At 41.9% G+C, this 17,847-nt stretch overlaps 1 long non-coding RNA gene across 1 annotated transcript in view; it reads left to right on the top strand.

Annotated features, from left to right (window-relative positions):
* Positions 1-17,847, top strand: part of LOC112547277 (uncharacterized) — a 75,631-nt gene that overhangs the window by 34,199 nt on the left and 23,585 nt on the right. The window contains exon 2 of the long non-coding RNA XR_012902276.1: positions 6,788-6,950. This is a non-coding gene — a long non-coding RNA (uncharacterized LOC112547277). The remainder of the gene's footprint in view (positions 1-6,787; positions 6,951-17,847) is intronic.

Below are 17,847 nucleotides of genomic sequence, written 5' to 3'. Positions count from 1 at the left end.
CATAATGCCAATGATAATAGGTTTTTATCCTGCATCTTATGATATTTGATGTTTTTCTTAAAACCTAAACTCCTACAGTCTTGGGACTAAGACACAAGAATTAGCTTCCATTTTAAAAACAGTTCCTTGAATTTATGGTTGTGGCGGGAGGGAGAAGAGAGAAGAGTCAGGGGAGCTTTTAAGCATAGTCTATACAGGCCAAAAAACAAAAAGCAAAGAAAAAGAATCCAAAATATACTTATAACATAAGTATCTCTTTTTTTTTTTTTTTTTTTTTTTTTTTTTTAAATATAGCCAATCTTGTGATTTTGAGGAGCAGAGCACTTAGGGTTGAAAAAAATTGCAGAGCTCTTACAACAATTTGTTCTGTTTTTCTAAACATAGTGCTTTTTTTTCTACCCCAGCTTCAGCACTTTGACACTCTCTTTTCTCCTCCATATTTGTGCTGTTTTTATGACTCTTAGTCTTTTAAAACCACCACAAATCCTTTTCTTTCTCTTAGGGCTCATCTAGACTATGCTAGAGTGTTAAAAGAGGATATGCAAATTCTGATCTCACTTTCATAAGTGAAAGTCGTTTAGACGTGGGTTTTTTTGGTGAATCCCTTCCCCCTTGTCAAAAAGCCACTCTTCCTCAAAAAATGAGGTTTAGACCGCTTTTTGACAAAGGGGGGGAGTTTGCCAAAAAAGCCACATCTAAACTATTTTCACTTTCAAAAGTTCCACTTTCGAAAGTGAGATTGGAAGAAGATATGCAAATTCCCACTGAATTTGCATATCCTCTTTCAACATTCTAGCGTAGTCTAGATGAGCACTTAATGTTTTTTCTAATTTTATCTATTTTCAGTTATGAAAGTTCAATATTTTTGTTCTTGTTTGCAACTACATTTTTGTCTATCTTTTAATGATGTGGTCTCCTTTTCGTCTTCAATGATTTCAGGCAAAGGTGATCTATAAAAGGTAATAGTTTACAATGACATAGAATCATAGACTCTTAGGGCTGGAAGAGACCTCAGGAGGTCATTAGAGTCCAACTGCCTGCCCAAAGCAGGACCAACCCTGACTAAATCATCCCAGCCTGGGCTTTGTCAAGCTGGAACTTAAAAACCTCTAGAGATGGAGATTCCACCACCTCCCTAGCTAACCCATTCCAGTGCTTCACCAGCCTCCTAGTGAAATAGTTTTTCCTAATATCCGACCTAGACCTCCCCCACTGTAACTTGAGACCATTGCTCCTTGTTCTGCCATCCATCACCACTGGGAACAGCCTTTCTCCATCCTCTTTGGAACCTCCCTTCAGGAAGTTGAAGGCTGCTATCAAATCCCCCCTCACTCTTCGCTTCTGCAGACTGAATAAGCCCAAATCTCTCAGCCTCTCCTCATAGGTATGTTCTCTGGCCTCCTAATTATTTTGGTTGCCCTCCACTAGACCCTCTCCAATATGTCCACATCCTTTCTAAAGTGAGGAGCCCAGAACTGGACGCAATACTCCAAATGTGGCCTCCCCAGTGCCAAAGAAAGTGGAATAATAACTTTTCTCTATAAATATAGCACCTTTCCTCTTGAGTGAGCCACAGACACTTCACAAATTTTAATGTATGTGCTTGCATCAGCCCCATTGCTGTAGCTGGGTGGTGCCTAGAAATTTTTCAACAATCAAAATAATGTACATGTATGCACTGAAAGAACAGCTGTCTCTGGGAATAATGGCAGGAAAGAGGTAGAAACAGTGAAGAAATGTTTTCTGCTTTCACCTTGCCAGGAGAGTATTCTTACCTCTCTCAGGCAAGGACCTAGGGACTGCAGTTTTCATCGTCTTTATATCTATTGTACTATAAGAGGTAAATGGAAACTCCAGCTTGTTCTAAATGCAACAACCCACTTTTTAACCAGAACAACTCACTAAACATATTATTTGTTCTCTGCTCTCCACATATCATACAGATTGGATCTTAGTTTCTTATTCCCATCTCTAATGAGACTTAGAGCCTCTACTTTCAGGGAGTGATAAATATTGCAAAGCCGTCTTACTTTGTTTGGCTTATATGCACTTCTGGAATAGAAGTGTTATACCTGCTCAAATGCTGATCCTGTTGTAAAGCCCTTTGTTTCAAGTGTGTAGGTATCAAACACTGAGCCAGTGGGCCAGATTGAGCCCACTTGGGCTACGACTACATTGCGGCTTTTGCTGAAGAGCTTATGCAGATGAAGCATGGATTAGCATGTTGATGTGCTTCATTTGCATAATTTATTCAAGTTGTTTTTGCGCAAGAGGGTCTTGTGCAGAAACAAGCAGTGTGGGTTTTTTTGTGCAAAACCCCCATTTTGTGCAAGATCCTTATGCCTCTCTTGTTGTATAAGGATGTGATGCATCTAGATTTGCCCCACTGATGCTTGGACATATAACCTTCTACATGTGACTAGAGCTAACCATGTTTGTGGACTGCATTGAAATAACGGTTCTCAGAAGTGTGAACCATGCCAACACACCAGTTAAGAGTGAGTAATATTGCAGCCTGGTGACACATTACCCAGTTGGACAGTCATAGATTAAGTCATTTGTGCAGCCTAGGAGATTTGCCTGGGGCAGAATTACACGTGTCTGACAACAGACCTGCAGCTATGGTGATACTACACTCAAAGAGAAAACCAATATTTCTTCTGAATATAATAGCATCACTTGGGACAGTGTATGGAGCACAATGGTTCCTGGAAGGAGGATATCACTATATGCATTCTTCTTTCACTCCCCCACACCCAACGGCTTCCATAGTGTTATTAACTGAAAACAATTGGATGGAGATCATTCTCCCGACCTGACATCAAAGTACATCAGTTGAAGTAGGCTCTGTGAAACTGGTGCATAACATTTTCAAGAGTGTGTAAAACACTGCTGGGATGTCAATACAATGCTAGCCCACCCATTCCCTCCTCACCCCCACCCATCCACCCAAGTGACTCAGCAGCAAGTGTCTGAGCCCTGTTCAACTGATTCTCTGCCTTGCTAAAAATATCAGCATAGACACTCAGGCTCAGACTGGAGCCCAGGCTCTGAAATCTGGACTATGGAGAAGGTCTCAGAGCTCAAGCTCCAACCTGAGCCCAAAGGGCTGCATTGCTATTTTTAGCCCAAACATGTGAACTCTGCAAGCCAGGATCAGTTGACTTGGGCTCTGAGATTTGATGCTACAGCTCGCTCTCTCTCTCTCTCTCTCTTTCTATAGACAAACTCTTAGGTTTCTAAGTCATATTTTCAAAAGCAAATAAATATAATTGAAAGTCAATGGTACTTAAGTTCCTATGCCACATATGTGCTTTTCAAAATATTACTCTGGGTATCCGTTGATTGTTAGGAAGGCATATAATTTCTCAATGCATTTTATAGCACACTTTATTATAGGACTGACACTAATGTAGCAATTTTATTTTTATAAAAGACAAAGGCAAAAACATAGAAATAGAACCCTTATGGTTTTGCTTATCTTAATTTTGGAAAAAAGGACCCCTACCTCTTCCCCTCCCCCCCCACACACACATACACACTATGCATGGTTATAATATCTAACCTGTGGTTATTTAAACAAGCCAGAATGAGATCTTAACTAAAGGTCAGCTAATTTATTCATAAAGATGTGCAAACTATGAAAAGATCCTTGTTTTATTCTAGCTTGTTCAAAGAAAATTTCAAGCAGGAACATATATAAGCAAAGTCCAATATTCCTGTTGTTGTTACCACTCCTAGACAGGGGGCTTATCAGTCTCTTTCGCTATCTCTAGTTGATAGGGAGACCAGGCTTATCACCTCTTTGGGAGATGCTGTCAGACTTGTTTGCTTAACTTCCTACTGTTTTCCTAGCTTGAGGCCTTGCAGGTTTCTCCTGCTTCTTAATCATCTCTGATCCTCTGACTCCTCCTGAAGTGGTATGATTTAAGTGGTCTGATCTTGTGAACCCTCTTTGCTGGGTCTCTATCCCCAAAAGCTGCTCTGCTTCCTAACCCTGTTGCTGTTAACTTTTCCATAAGCTTAGATGGTGACTACTCCCTCTTTTACCATGTCTGTATGTGTGTGTTCCCTGGAATCCAGGTAGTACAACTAATAAAACTATTGTAACCTTTCTGCCGGGTAGGCCTGGCAGTAACCAGGGCTGGGTTCAATATCTTGGGGTCCATCTCACATAGAACCGGCTTGAGCCCCCACCCAGTAATCTGGGAAATTCACGCACCCCTGGGCGCCTCTGAGAGGCAATGCTTCCCCACTCGCAAGCACTGAGTCTGAGTATAGGAAAGAAACATTTAATGAAACAGAGAGAGATGTCATATGGCATTAACTTGGGTAAAATACCACAAACAGAGTTCATAACCCCAAACATGAGCCAAGCCCCCACCCAGTCAAGAATCGCCCGAACTCCAAAAAGTCCGACACCCCAAAAGTCTCTGTCCCTGGTCCGTGCCACCCAGAGTCCCAAAGTTCACCCGCAGGGTTTCACCTCCCAACCTGGGTAGAAATGGGGGTGGGAGATAGATAGGGGGGCACATTATACAAAACTCTGCCACGCTCCACCAGCTGTCTTGTTCCACGCCTCTGGACGTTCTGCTGGGCACCTGCCGCCGCTCCACACCATGCTGCTGGTGGCCGCTCCTCACCTGCCGCCGCTCCACACCGTTGGTCGCCACCACTTCACTGGCTGCAATAGGCCTGGCTCTCAGCCAACCCAGTGATTTCAGCTCTCAGTGATTTCAACTCTTTAGCCGCCAGCTGGACTGGCAAATGAATCCAGCTTTCACTGGACTAGCAAAAGAAAAGACTCCTCAGGGAGTCTGCTTTAGGTCTGCCCTTAAAACAAAGGGGGAAAGGTACAGGCTGGGCCAGTCTTATGGCTCACATTTGGCAGGTGTGAAGCAGGCTGACTCAAACCCTTTAATCCTTTCCCCCAGCTCTGTTCACTCAACTCCGGAAGTGGGGAGGCTTGTTCTTCCGAGATCTCTTCCCATGATGGTGGTGTCTTTCCATGCCCCCAGTGCTTGCAGTTTTACAGTTCCCACATTTAGGGGTAGCATGATTAGTTACCCCCACAACAGTCCCAAATTATATACAATTCTCCACATTCCATTCCAACACTGACCTTCCATCAGCCCTGGCTGAATGGGATTTTCATAGCCACACCTCAGATTCTCTCCTGAGCAGTATTTACATGTTAACAGTTAATTACCTTGCAGAGCTGAACAACTGTAGTGGGCACACCCATCCCTCCTTTTAGCTGGCTGACAGCAAGCAGCAGTTCAGCCCCTGCTTACACTATGATAAAAATATAGAGTGGTATGATTTAAGTTCTAAAAATGGAAACAATCCACTGGAAGATGCACATGTATGCAATGGGGAGTTCTGGCTCTAATACCATGAGGAGATGTAAAATAAGCCAACAATGAATTTTGTCAACTCTACTGAATTTTTTCCATCTCGCCATAGCCTCCGAAATAAAACTTGTAGTACAAGTCTCAGGTAAAATGAGGTGTGACAATCATGGCACACTCTTTGGCATTGGCTAGTTTAGACCTCATTTGGATTAGTACCACGAGTATGGGGCACCCACTCTTCATGAGAAGACAAACTGGGGAGCTCAGAAGCTAAGAGCAAAGATAAACACGTTTAGTCTACAGAGAAAACCATGAGAGGAATAATGCTTTACAGATATGTATTTAAAAGAACAGACAAAGAGAGAGAACTTATTTCTGTTACTTAGAAAGGACAGAAGAGTTAGCTTTTTGCCCCAATTTAAACAAATTCCTTTCAACTTGAATACCAGAAATGTGTAGAATTGTTATCTTCAGTAGCTAACGTTGTCTTTAATGTTTCCATGTAAGGGGATGGGACTCCCAGAGATTCCTTTCAGCCCTAATGATTCGTTGTGCGGTCAGTCTTGAGTTTCCTTCCTGAAACTTTCGAGTGTACCACTTGACATTGACTATGATATGATAGTTAATCACTGGAAATTGAATGGATGCTACCCAGAAGAGTTGAATTATAACTTGGGGTTAGTAGTTTACCCAACAGTATTTTTATTTTTTTTCCTTTTAGAATGTCAGCAAGCATTTAGATTTTCTAGAAGCCCAATTTGCGGTATGGGTGTGTGAGTTGGATTTTTTTAAAATTTTCAGATTTAATTGTGAACAGGTTATTGTAAACCCAGGTTGTGTGGGATACTTGAAATTGGTTTTGTAAACCACATAATGCTATTCCAATTTAATAAGACAATTGGAGGGCCTGGATCAACATTCATGTTGTACTCCAAGTATATTGCCCAGGCCAGGGAAGATAATGATCCACCTAGTAGACCAAATTCAGTGATGAATCCTGTTTTCATGCCACCTGAGGCATGTTGCACCTACACAAAGAATATAGGAGGATTATTTAAAGAAGCCACTAGAACCTGGAATCTCTTAGATGTACATGGGATGTGGGAACATATTGTACCTTCTTCTTGAAAAGAAATGTCCTTGCTGCATTTATTATGTCTTGGGCTATCATGAGATTTACTAGCTTGGGTGTAGAATGTTGCTCTCCTCTCATTCAGAGTAACTGCATGGTCTTGGTTGCACTTAATGTGGTCAGATCGATGTCGTGCCCTTTGTATTGTCTGTGGCAGGGTGTGGTTTTGGTTACATGCCACAGTTCTGCAGGAACAAAGTATGAAATTGCAGACCACCTAGAAGAATATCATCTGATCCTGGTGACTTATTACTGTTTAACTTCTGAATTTGTTCCAAAATCTTCTCTCTTGTCTTTTCAGTCTGGGACACAGTTCCTCAGATCTCCCCTAAAACAAATGGCTTGGATGTGGAAATCTCCCTCGCATCTTCTGCAGTAAAGACTGATGAAACTATGGGAATGTTTACATCTGTTTCAGCTTGACTTTCATCCTCTTCAACAGCATAGGGGCTGTCACATTTGAGGTGGGACTGCTCTCCTGTATTCCAAAAAGTCTCACCTATATTTTTCTGTCCTGCCCCTTCATCAAGAGATCAGCTAACTTATGTTTGTTGTTCTAGAGCTGTGTTTCCCAATGACCAGTCCTTGAGATCTCCCTGACACAGTTTAGGAAGCAGCTAACCAGCCCTTGATGTAAAAATGGTTGATGAAAAATGGCTCTTCAGAAGGGGAGCCAACTGAGGGATGCAAAAGACGACTGACGTGATTCAAGTCTTAGGAAAGGAAAACCTATCTTTGTAGCACGTTCTGAATAGATATGAGCAGAGCAAGACTTCACTTATCAAGGCTGCAGAAAAGAATCGTGAAACTATATGTTGAGATACAAGATGTTGACATCCTGGAAAAGAATGACAGCTGTATAAATGGATAGGAAAGGTCATATTCTATGCAAAAGGAATCAGCAAGATTGAGTCATTGCCGAGATTTGAGAACTTAAAGAGAGTTACATACACATTCAAGTTATGGGCCTGCATGACATGGTGGTGTTATCTACAGTGCTTGGGTGGGTGGGGGTCATGGAGAAACTTGTATTTAAAGCTTCACTTTAGTAATCTTGAGCTCCAAAATGTTTACATTACAATTTTAAAATGTTTTCTGCACCCGTAACATTTTATTCAGATTTCATCCAATTACTTTTCACTTAGTACTTTGGCCTTGGACATTCAAGGTCTGAGCGCTAGCGCCGGTGATAAACTGCGTCGTGGCAAAATTCATGGTTTAGCAGTGATTGAAGTTTGACTGTTACCTTCAACATTCTGTAATGTATGAGCCTCCCCTCTCAACTACGGATAATTGTAATTAACATGGGAGTGGTAAAACCCTATTTCACATTGAGTTCTGAACTGTTCTGGGAACAGAGTGGATTAGTCACATGATTGGCAGATTTTTGTAAATCTTGACATTGATTATAAGGCTGCACTTTTTATGTCTGGGATTTACTTTTATAAATCTGTTTGACTGCTTTGCCTAGACACCTCAGATCCTGCAAATTAACTTACAGTATGCTGCTATTATTATGTGACTTGAATAACAGCCTAACATCTGGTGATGAATGATATTTACCTTCCTGTTTAAAGTCTAAATTTACTATATCCTGCCTAGTTCAGTGATTGGAATTTCTAAATAGATGGATGAATAGCAGTTAATCCTAAGGGCTGTCTCTCATGCTGTTATGGCTAGAGATCTCAAAGCAAAGTTGAGCACATATGTCACTTAAGGGCATACTGAACACATGATGTTGTTCTCATCAAAAAAGCCTCAGTCCCATTTTTTTTGTAAAGAAATGTATTATTTGGCGCACGCACTCACTCCACCGCAAATGTGTCCCTGCTTTAGTGTTCTCTTGGGGCTCAGTCGTTCGTCTCTGGCGTAATGGGTTCTAGAGAATGCCACCAGGCCCTATAGAGATGATGCCAGGCTGTTCCCCATTAGACAGGTGAGGCATGAGCAGAGCTTTGCTACCGGATCCTCCCTCCATAGTAAGCAAGCCATCAGAATCAAGCTGTTTTAGTCTCTCCCCCAGATGTTATCTTTACAGGAGGTTCTTGCTCAGCTCCTTACTTGGACTGCACTAATCACGCTGTATGTAGCTGCTGCCAAGCCCTCAACTTTAAGCTGAAGAATTCAAAGTGTGAGTCTAATTGCTTGTAAGTAGAAGGATGGTGATACATTGGCGTTGTAGCCATATGGCTCATGACCAGTATTTGTTGCCAAATTTGACAGCTGATTGGATCATTAGTTTCCTTGCCCCAGACTGGGAACTGATGGCGATCCTGATGTGAATGCTGCTCCATTACCCACAAGGCAAGCACAAGCCAAAAGTTAAATGGTTTTTCCTCAGTGGTCAATGCCTGCAGCATGATCCAGACCCAGTTTATCTCAGTTTGACATTGGGTAGGTCATTAATGTACTGTAACCACTCGAGAGAGACATCTGTCAATGTCAGCACTCTGAGCCACCTGCTCAGAAAATTGGACACTTAGAACATCAGCCCTTGCCCTCTGCAGTTCAACAGCAGAGTATTGTGCTCCTGTCTGGTGTCACTCTTCTCATGCTAGGTTGGGCTATGTAGCGCTTAACCAAGCTATGCGTATTGTTACTGGGACTTTAAGGGCAAATCCATTTTCATGGCTACAAATACTTAGTAACATGGCACTGCCTCATATTTGCCATGAGAAGGCCTCCATGCTGCTGGCCAAGATCTGTGAAAATAGCTACCTGCCATTGTACGTAGACTTCTTAAACTACCATCAGCTTACCTGTCTTCTAGATGCCTTTTATTGCACCATATGACATGATGGTGGAAATCGCTTGTCACAGTGAGTATCAGCAACTACAGTCAGTAATTTCTCTCTCTTGTCACTGACCAGCCATCTGTCGATCAGGTTTTGGATCTGCCAAGGCACCTGTAGTTCTCTCTGAACAGGTTTCAAACAGGACAAGGCAACTAACTGGTCAATTTCTCTAAAATAGGTTTTTCTAATGACCCACAATGCAGCTGTGGACAACTTCAAACCGTCCCATATCCTTGACAAATGGCAACTGGCTTAATTTGATGGTAGGCTACTGCCTCTCCACCTGACTGCTGATGATACCATCAAATGACTGGACACGTTGCTCATCTACTCGGGCTACATTGTTTGTTTATTTGCAACTCAACACTCAGTGAGATATGACAGCTCTTTGTAACAAGTCTGGAAATTAATTCTGAGAGGAGAATGAAATGGTTTCTGCATTTCTAGGGAGCAACCACCGATGTGACAACATAGGGCTAATTTTATCTTAATAAAACTCCCTTTGAATTCAGAAGGTCTTGCAGGGATTTAAGGACAGCATTATTTGGCTTGTAGTTATTAAAACATGTCCATATGTTTCCTTATTGAACTCATTTTTTATTCATTTCCCTGGAGTTGGGACCTTGATGTTTTGTTTTTTTTTTAAATCCCATAAACCTTAGTTTTAATACCCGTTAGCAGAACAGTAGATCTACATTTTCTTTTAACTCTTCTCTTCTTTTGATTTGTTAGAAAGCTGCAGGACATTTTCTCACAAATAATGTTCACTTGTTTACATCTCCTTAGGCACTTACTTACTTTTCTTTGTGATTAGTTCTCAGCCTGACTTTCCTGCCATGCATAATCTTTATATCTCCTTACCAGACTCTTCTTGATAGCTGGCATATACCTTGCATCCCAAATTTAATGGATTGGGCCAATTTGGTTTATAAGCAGCCTGCCTAGGAACTTTGTACTTTATGGGTTTTTTATGATGTTGAGCACACTGTTGGAACTCAGCAATAATATATCTGATTCTTTAATATATATCTGATTAGTTGGTGTGGAGAGCATTTTGCAAGGTATAAGAAAGCATTTACTACCAATGTTCACTGCCTGTTGCTTTTGGCAAGCTGAATCAGCTTGACAAATCCCTTTCTTTGTTGTCATCCATTGATGAGATACTGCTTTGAAATCTTTTTGAGCCCTTTCTTGGGCAATCTGTTTTCATTTGCTTTTTAACTTTCTTACCCAGTATCGTCTCTTCTTTGCCAAGGGAAAATCACAGTTTTCCCATTTGTCCCTGGAACCAACTTTGAAGCTAGAGATCAATATTTCTGAGTCCTGGCACATTAATAATAAAGCATTTCCACCTCTTTTTGGTTTAGAAATAATTTTTCCTGCAGTAATTTATTTTCTTACAGTTCATCCCTGCTATAGTTTTGAAGGATCTGACTTTTTAATTTCCAGCCTTTAGTTTACTTGCTCTTCATGTCTGCTACTCATGTCAAAACTTGATCTGCAGTCTTTGTTTGATTCTGAAAGCCATGTTTTAATGCATATAAAACTAAGTTTAATTGTTGTTCCCTCTGAACTACTTTCATTCCACAAGTTTAACAACTAGCTTATCTCTCCGTCAATGACTTGCACATAATCTGTTTAAATGGTATGTATCATCCTATCTCTAACTTGTCGCCTTATATTAAGATACCCAGCACCATTATCTTCATCGTATTTTCAAATATTCCTAAACTCTTCACTTTATGGAGAAGAAACTATGGTGTAGCACTAAGACTTTAGTATTTATCACCATATAAACTATGTAACAAACATAAATGGTATGGGTGATATAAATGAACATAAACACTCCTATACAACATAAAGGTATAACTGGAACAATAATTTTTAAATTGAAATGGTGTGTGTGCGCTCCTAATCCTGCAATACATATCATCATAAGACCTTGCATTAATATAGTCCTTGTTGAATAAAGATAGGATATTACTCTCCCAAAGTTCACATTGTCTCATACACGTGCCTTTTTACAGATGATAAAATTAGCCACAGAAGATCTGTGAATGCTCAGAGTGTTAGAGCTTGCCATTTGTTGTCTTCCCAGATGCCCTGGATTTCTAGATCACTTATGTAACAATAAGAGCACATCATGAGTGTCAGGCTGTCTAGAGTAGCTCAGAACTATGAGTGCCAATGTCAGGGCAGCCTGTCAAGAAACAGGACACAGACCCCAAACTGGTTGTGCTTTCTAGAATTAAATTTCACAAACTCAGTAACAAGAGTGAACTCCTAAAGCACTGTCATGGCTTTACATGGAGCCAGTCTCTTTGGGCACTCTAGTCTATTTTGCCATGCAAGCAAGCCTGCCTTTATGATAGATGGTCCATAAAACCAGAAACCACAATATTCTAGTTATTTTCAGTCCCAAATGACAAGTCACTTACCCCAAATCAACTGCATCTCAAATCTCTTGCTGAGAACAATGGTTGTAGCCAATTGCATATTAGGCTATCTAAAGCTTTTTCTAACTAAGAAAAGAAACAAGATTAAAGCAGATAAATGTAAACATACAAATGAGGTTACTTTTAGGTTCCAAAAGGTGATAGTAGCTGCTATATAGGCAAGTGTTGTAAATCCTATAGGACTAATCCAGCCAAGCAGCTTAAGAATCCTAAATTTATGTTCAGAAATATTGTCCTCCCTGAATTTCAAACAGCATAGTGGTGATTCCTCCATGATAGAGACTTTTCTGCCCCTTCCTTCACAGCTCAAATGCTGCAGGGAGAGGGCATGTGCATGGTCCTTCTTCATCGGTGTGAGGGAAGTACTCTGTAAAGTCCTCTGTCCACTGATGTCCCCTAGTGTCTTGTCTCATATCTATAGGCCTCATTTTGTTGAGGAGATACCTCTTGTGGTAAACTAGCATTCCACACATGATGATGTTTCTTGCCTGAATGTTTAGCAAACATACTTATAACTACAGAGCTAATGGTATATAGATATTATAAGATTTATACATGCATCATTCCTACAAGCATTTTATAACGTCTAAACCTATTCTGATCATGAATCTCTATTTCAACACACCAGAGTAACAGTACACACACCAGAGTAACAGACTAGTTTCCAGCTATGCATTTGTCAGTGTTCAGTGAGGTCCAGGAGACTTGGCATGAGTTGGCAACTGGTCTGCCAGCATCATAATATGCATTCTGCTCACAGTACATCACATTTTCCGTCTTTATCCATAGAAGCAAGAATGGAAATAGTGGTTGAAGTTTGTTATTAAAATGTCCTAATGAAAGCATGGTTGTTGATCTCATTAAACATTAGCAAATCTCCCAGCAGAATCTTGAGTGGCTGCATGGAATTGGAGATTTGTGCAACGGCTTTTTGTTTTGGAAATAATGGGTGGTGAGGGTTTTGTGTTTATTTTTTTTACTTTTTTGCTTTGTGTGTGTGTGTGTGTGTGTGTGTGTGTGTGTGTGTGTGTGTGTGTGTGTGTAAAATTGCTTTGATGTCGTATCACAATGAAAATAATAGCTGAAAGATATATTAAAGAGGCGATCGTTCCAGAGAAATTATAGGGTAGTAAATGAACTTTCTGGGGACTGTAAAATTGATCAAGCCATGACTTGCACAATTATAGCTTCCCCTTTAGTTCATAGGAAATCAATTGACCATTAGTCCCTTGAGTGAAATGTTTGATCCACAGAATTTGATTTCTTCTTTTTTATAATACCACCATTATAGAAATACTCTCCACAGTATATTTTTCATACTAAGGTGCTACAATTTCTTATTCAGCAGTGTCGTTTTGGAGAACAAAGATTCATTTTCTGTGACCAAAAAGGTTTTGACTGAATGTGTTCCCTGAAAGAACGATCAGTATTGTGGCTAGACAGAGAGTGAGGAATAGACTCAAGAAACTTTTGGATGTCCACAGTGGCATAATTATTGACAAATCTCCCTCCATCAGTAGGAAGATCTCCTTCTCTGACCAGGCAGTGAGTGAGAGTTGGTGAGCCAGTAGATTCCACCATTGCAACCACGTATAGTTGAACAGGAAATAATTAGGTGACAAAAGATAAGGATTGCCTTATCATTGGAAAATGCAGGAGCAGCATAGATATTATTGCACAAATTTATAATTAGATTGCTATGTAGATGGACAAAGCTTAGTGGGATATTTTGTTTGACTGTCATAGGAGGAAATCAGACTGAGAATAAAATTATTCTGTTTGAAAAAAATCCTGTCTGAGCCCACAGAGTAGTGCTGTTGGCATATTCTGATTTCCTCTGTGAAATAGTTTATTTTTGCCTGAACACACTCCTCTGCCATGTGGCTGCAGTGGCACTGCCTTGGTTGGGGAAAACCCCTTAAAGCACAGAGGGAGAGTGGCTGTGCATGTCTAGCTTAGGAGCCCTCAGTTTGTAGCTTAGACTTGTAACAGATCTCTGCCCTATGATACTCTGACTTCCCCTTTGGTCTCCCCAATTAATCAACTAATCGAGTAGTTGATAGAATTCCCATCGACTACTTAATTAGTCAGTAAGGGTGTGTCTACACTGCACTGTTTTTCCAGATTAAAGGCTGTTATTCCAGAAAAGCACTACTAGCATCCACACAGCAATTGCGTTATTTGAAAAGAAAATCAAAATAACAAAGGGCTTTTTCTAACATTGGTGAACCTCAATAGCACCTCTTCCGAAAAAGCTCTTTTAGAAGAGGGTATGATTGGATGCTCCAGTGCTGCTATGTCGAAACAGCTCCTCACCAGATCCATTCTAAGTTATTCCTCCCCACTGCCTCCTGGGGCTCTAAGTCCACATTAGGGGAGCCTGCCTTGGACTAATTTTGAGGCTTCCCTGTAGTGTGGATGCTCTATTTTGAAATTAGCTATTCCAGAAGATATCTTCCAGAATAGCTTTTTCCAAAATAAGCTTGCAGTGTAGATGTACACTAGGGGATGGAGAGGGACACTCAGTATCTCTGCTATGCCTCTGCCACCCATGGCTCTTACTACATTTAAAAGGCAGAAGAGTAGCAGGGACTCTCAGTCCCCACTCGCCTGGGGTTCCACCTCTCCCTTTAAAAAGGAGAAGCAGTGCGGAGAAGATGGGGTGAGCGGGGACTTCTGCTACATTTCAAAGGGAGATGAACAGAAGTCGGACCAGTGCAAGCAGTCCGTGCTGTTTCTGTTACTTGTGCTGTTTTCGTGCTGCACCTCTACTTCCCCTGCCCCACTCTGTGGAGACAGTGCTGGGGAGAACCAGCTTTTAAGATGGCTCCCCCAGCAGCAACTCCTTCCCCCCCCCCCCTTGCTGCTTCTCTCTGATAGAGGCAAGTGACAGGGAGCGATTAATTGGTCATTACTCGTCGACTAGTCATTTGCATCCCTAAAAGGAACACTGAGCCCATTCACCTTAGAAGTATCTGTGAATAGTGGAAGTAAAGTGTGATTTAGATGGTAGGTAGGGGCAAATTCCATTGGTTTAAGCTACCTCATAGACTTTCTCATAGTCTTTAAGGTCAGAAGGGACCATTATGATCATCTAGTCTGACCCCCTGCACAGTGCAGGCCACAGAATCTCGCCCACCCCCTTAGAATAATCCTCTCACCTATGTCTCAGATATTGAAGCCTTCAAATACTTTGAAGGCCCCAACATGCAGAGAGTCCTTCAGCTGTGATCTGTGCCCAATGCTCCAGAGGAAGGCGAAAAACCTCCAGGTCCTCTGCCAATCTACCCTGGAGGAAAATTCCTTCCTGACCCCAAATATGGCGATCAGCTAAACCCTGAGCATGTGGGCAAGACTCACCAGCCAGACACCCAGAAAGTTCCCTATAGCAACTCCTATCATCCCTCCATTGACCTATTTCCAACCTAGAGTGATTGATTTCCTCCTCCCCCCCCCCCAGTTGAAATACTGTTTTCCTATAGTTAGCAATCCAGTTTAACAAGATGCAACTGAACTTCTCCATTGCAATATAAAGTGGGTCTCCCAATTTGTATCTAAATGTGATCTTGTAATTAAATTCTAAGGTCCAATATATCCGGAGGAATTAGTTGTGTAGAACAGCTCTTTTGATAACTCGTGGGTCTCTGAGATTTTAAATAGGAAGGAGCACCCAGGGAAACCAGAACACCTTTGAGTTCTTTGTCTCATTAAAAGACAAAGGAGAGGACAAGGGGACTGATGGTTGCACATGTAGTTCCCATGTGTAAGCAAAAAGTCAAGGGAGCTGCCAAACAACTATACAGCTGAACCTGGTTTCAGTCATCTGGAAGTTATTGGAGATGCTGCTGTGACAGGAGGAATGTAGAATTCAATAAGCAACCGCCAGCATGGCTTCCTCATTGGAAACCCAACCTTGACAAACTAGCTTGAATATTTTGTGTACAGAACTAAATAGATCAGCATGAATGAATGTCATAATGTATTTGATTTTTGTGAAAGTATTTAAAATCCTACTGTGCAATAGATGAATCTGCAGTATGTACAAGCAGCAGTATATGAAAGCAGGGCAAAAATCAGTCAAGAGCCACAAACAGCGATCTAGGGACAAGAAACAGATGGTATGAGAAAGGAATGGTTCTGTGCTGGGTATTATTTATTGGTTTTTATGCCTCTAGCATGAGGTAAGGGCATGCTTGTGGAGACTTGAACTAGAAAATGTATTATACCAGGAGAATGGATACAGATTAAGAACATAAGAATGGCTATACTGGGTCAGACCAAAGGTCCTTCTAGCCCAGTATCCTGTCTGCCAACAGTGGCCAGCACCAGGTGCCCCAGAGAGGGTGGACCAAAGACATTGATCAAGCGATTTGTCTCCTACCATCTCTCTCCAGCCTCTGACAAACAGAGGCCAAGGACACCATTTTATCCCCTGGCTAATAGCCTTTTATGGACCTAACCTCCATGAAATTATCTAGCTTCTCTTTAAACTCTGTTATAGTCCTAGCCTTCATAGCCTCCTCTGGCAAGGAATTCCACAGGTTGACTCTGGGATTCTGGCATCATGGGCTAGATCATCTCCCTGAGACTCACAAATAGAGAAGAGCACTTCCGTGTTGCCTGAGCATAAGGGAGGCAAAACTTCAAGTCCCATCCCATTCCCTTTTCCAACACACTGTGTCTACACTGGAAAGATTTGGAGATGAAAATTGTCTGCTTTCATAAGTCGCCAAAAAGAAAGCTACAAATTATGTTTACGCTGTCACCCTCTGTCAATATCTCACGGTCACATTCTTAGCTCCTGCAGCAACAGAAGTGCAAAGCAATGTGGTGTCACTTTCAGTTGCTAGGTTCTGTGGAAATGCGCAACATAGTGCTAGTCTTTTTGGAAACATGAAAAACATCCTGTTGGCCACCTCTTTGCTTCCTAGCCCTCCCGGGGCATCTGGCTTACTTTCACGCCTTTTGAAAGACAGTCCTTGCTGTGCACTCCAGCATCTGCTGTGCGAAATCATGGATCCCAGGTTTTTCTCCCATGCTGTGTTCAATGTGCTTAGGACATCACATATTGCAGCAGAGCTACTTATGTACTTAGAATTAGAGGAAGAAGACTTGATGTAGATGACAATATAAGTGGCATTGCTTTGGGCTGTCACAGAGCAGCTGTGCCGAGTAGAGCATCGCTTTTGAGCTAAGGAACCCAGCACCGAGTGCATTCAGGTGTGGGATGGAGAGCAGTGGCTGCAGAACTTTTAGGTGCTATAGCAGCCTTCCTGGAGCAGTATGCTGAGCCCTGAACTCAAACACAAGGACAACTGAATGAGAGCTACACTCCCAGCGGAGAACCATGCTGTGATTGCTTTGTGAAAGCTGGCAGCTCCTGATTGCTACTGTTCGGTTGCAAATCGATTTGGAGAAGTACCCCTTGATGTGCTCTGTGATAAGGTTGGGTGTAGTTGTCCATGGTGCTTCTGGTGCTTGTGGATCACCATGGGCAGTTCACAGATAAAAATGCAGTGACCTGGAAAGATGCATGATGCACACGTCTTCAGGAACAGTGTACAGAAAGCTGCAGGCCAGGATGTTCTTTTCAGACCAGAAAATTACAGTGGGAAATGTGAAAATTCTCACAGTGATCTGAGGTGATCCAATATGCCCCTTATAGCCCTGGCTCATGAAGCCTTACATGGGGCACATGGACAGCAGGAAGGAGCAGTTCAACAACAAACTGAGCCAATGCCACATAGTTGTTCAATGTGCCTTTGACAGACTGAAAGGGAGATGGAGTTGTGTCTATGGAAGGCCTAACCTTTTGGAAGATGGAGGTGTCTCTATGGCAGGCCTGACCCATATCCCCAATGCGATGGGTGCATGCTGTTGCTTACATGATTTGTGTGAGAGCAAGAGTGAAATGTTTGCCATGGGTGGAGCAATGAGGCACAGCACCTGGGCAAATACTCATGACAGACACTTATGGTTGTCAGAGGAGCCCATAGGGTGCTCATCATATCAGGGAGGCATTGAGGAAACACTTTGTCAGGGAAGGGTGCTGACATTTCTGTCTGTATGGGGTTGCTTCCCTGCCTCACCCACTGCTCATCCTGAGTGAG

This window comes from Pelodiscus sinensis, chromosome 3, assembly GCF_049634645.1.
Source record: "Pelodiscus sinensis isolate JC-2024 chromosome 3, ASM4963464v1, whole genome shotgun sequence".
NCBI lineage: Eukaryota > Metazoa > Chordata > Testudines > Trionychidae > Pelodiscus > Pelodiscus sinensis.
Note: the sequence above shows the minus strand (reverse complement) of the source record. Positions and strands in the feature narration are given on the sequence as shown.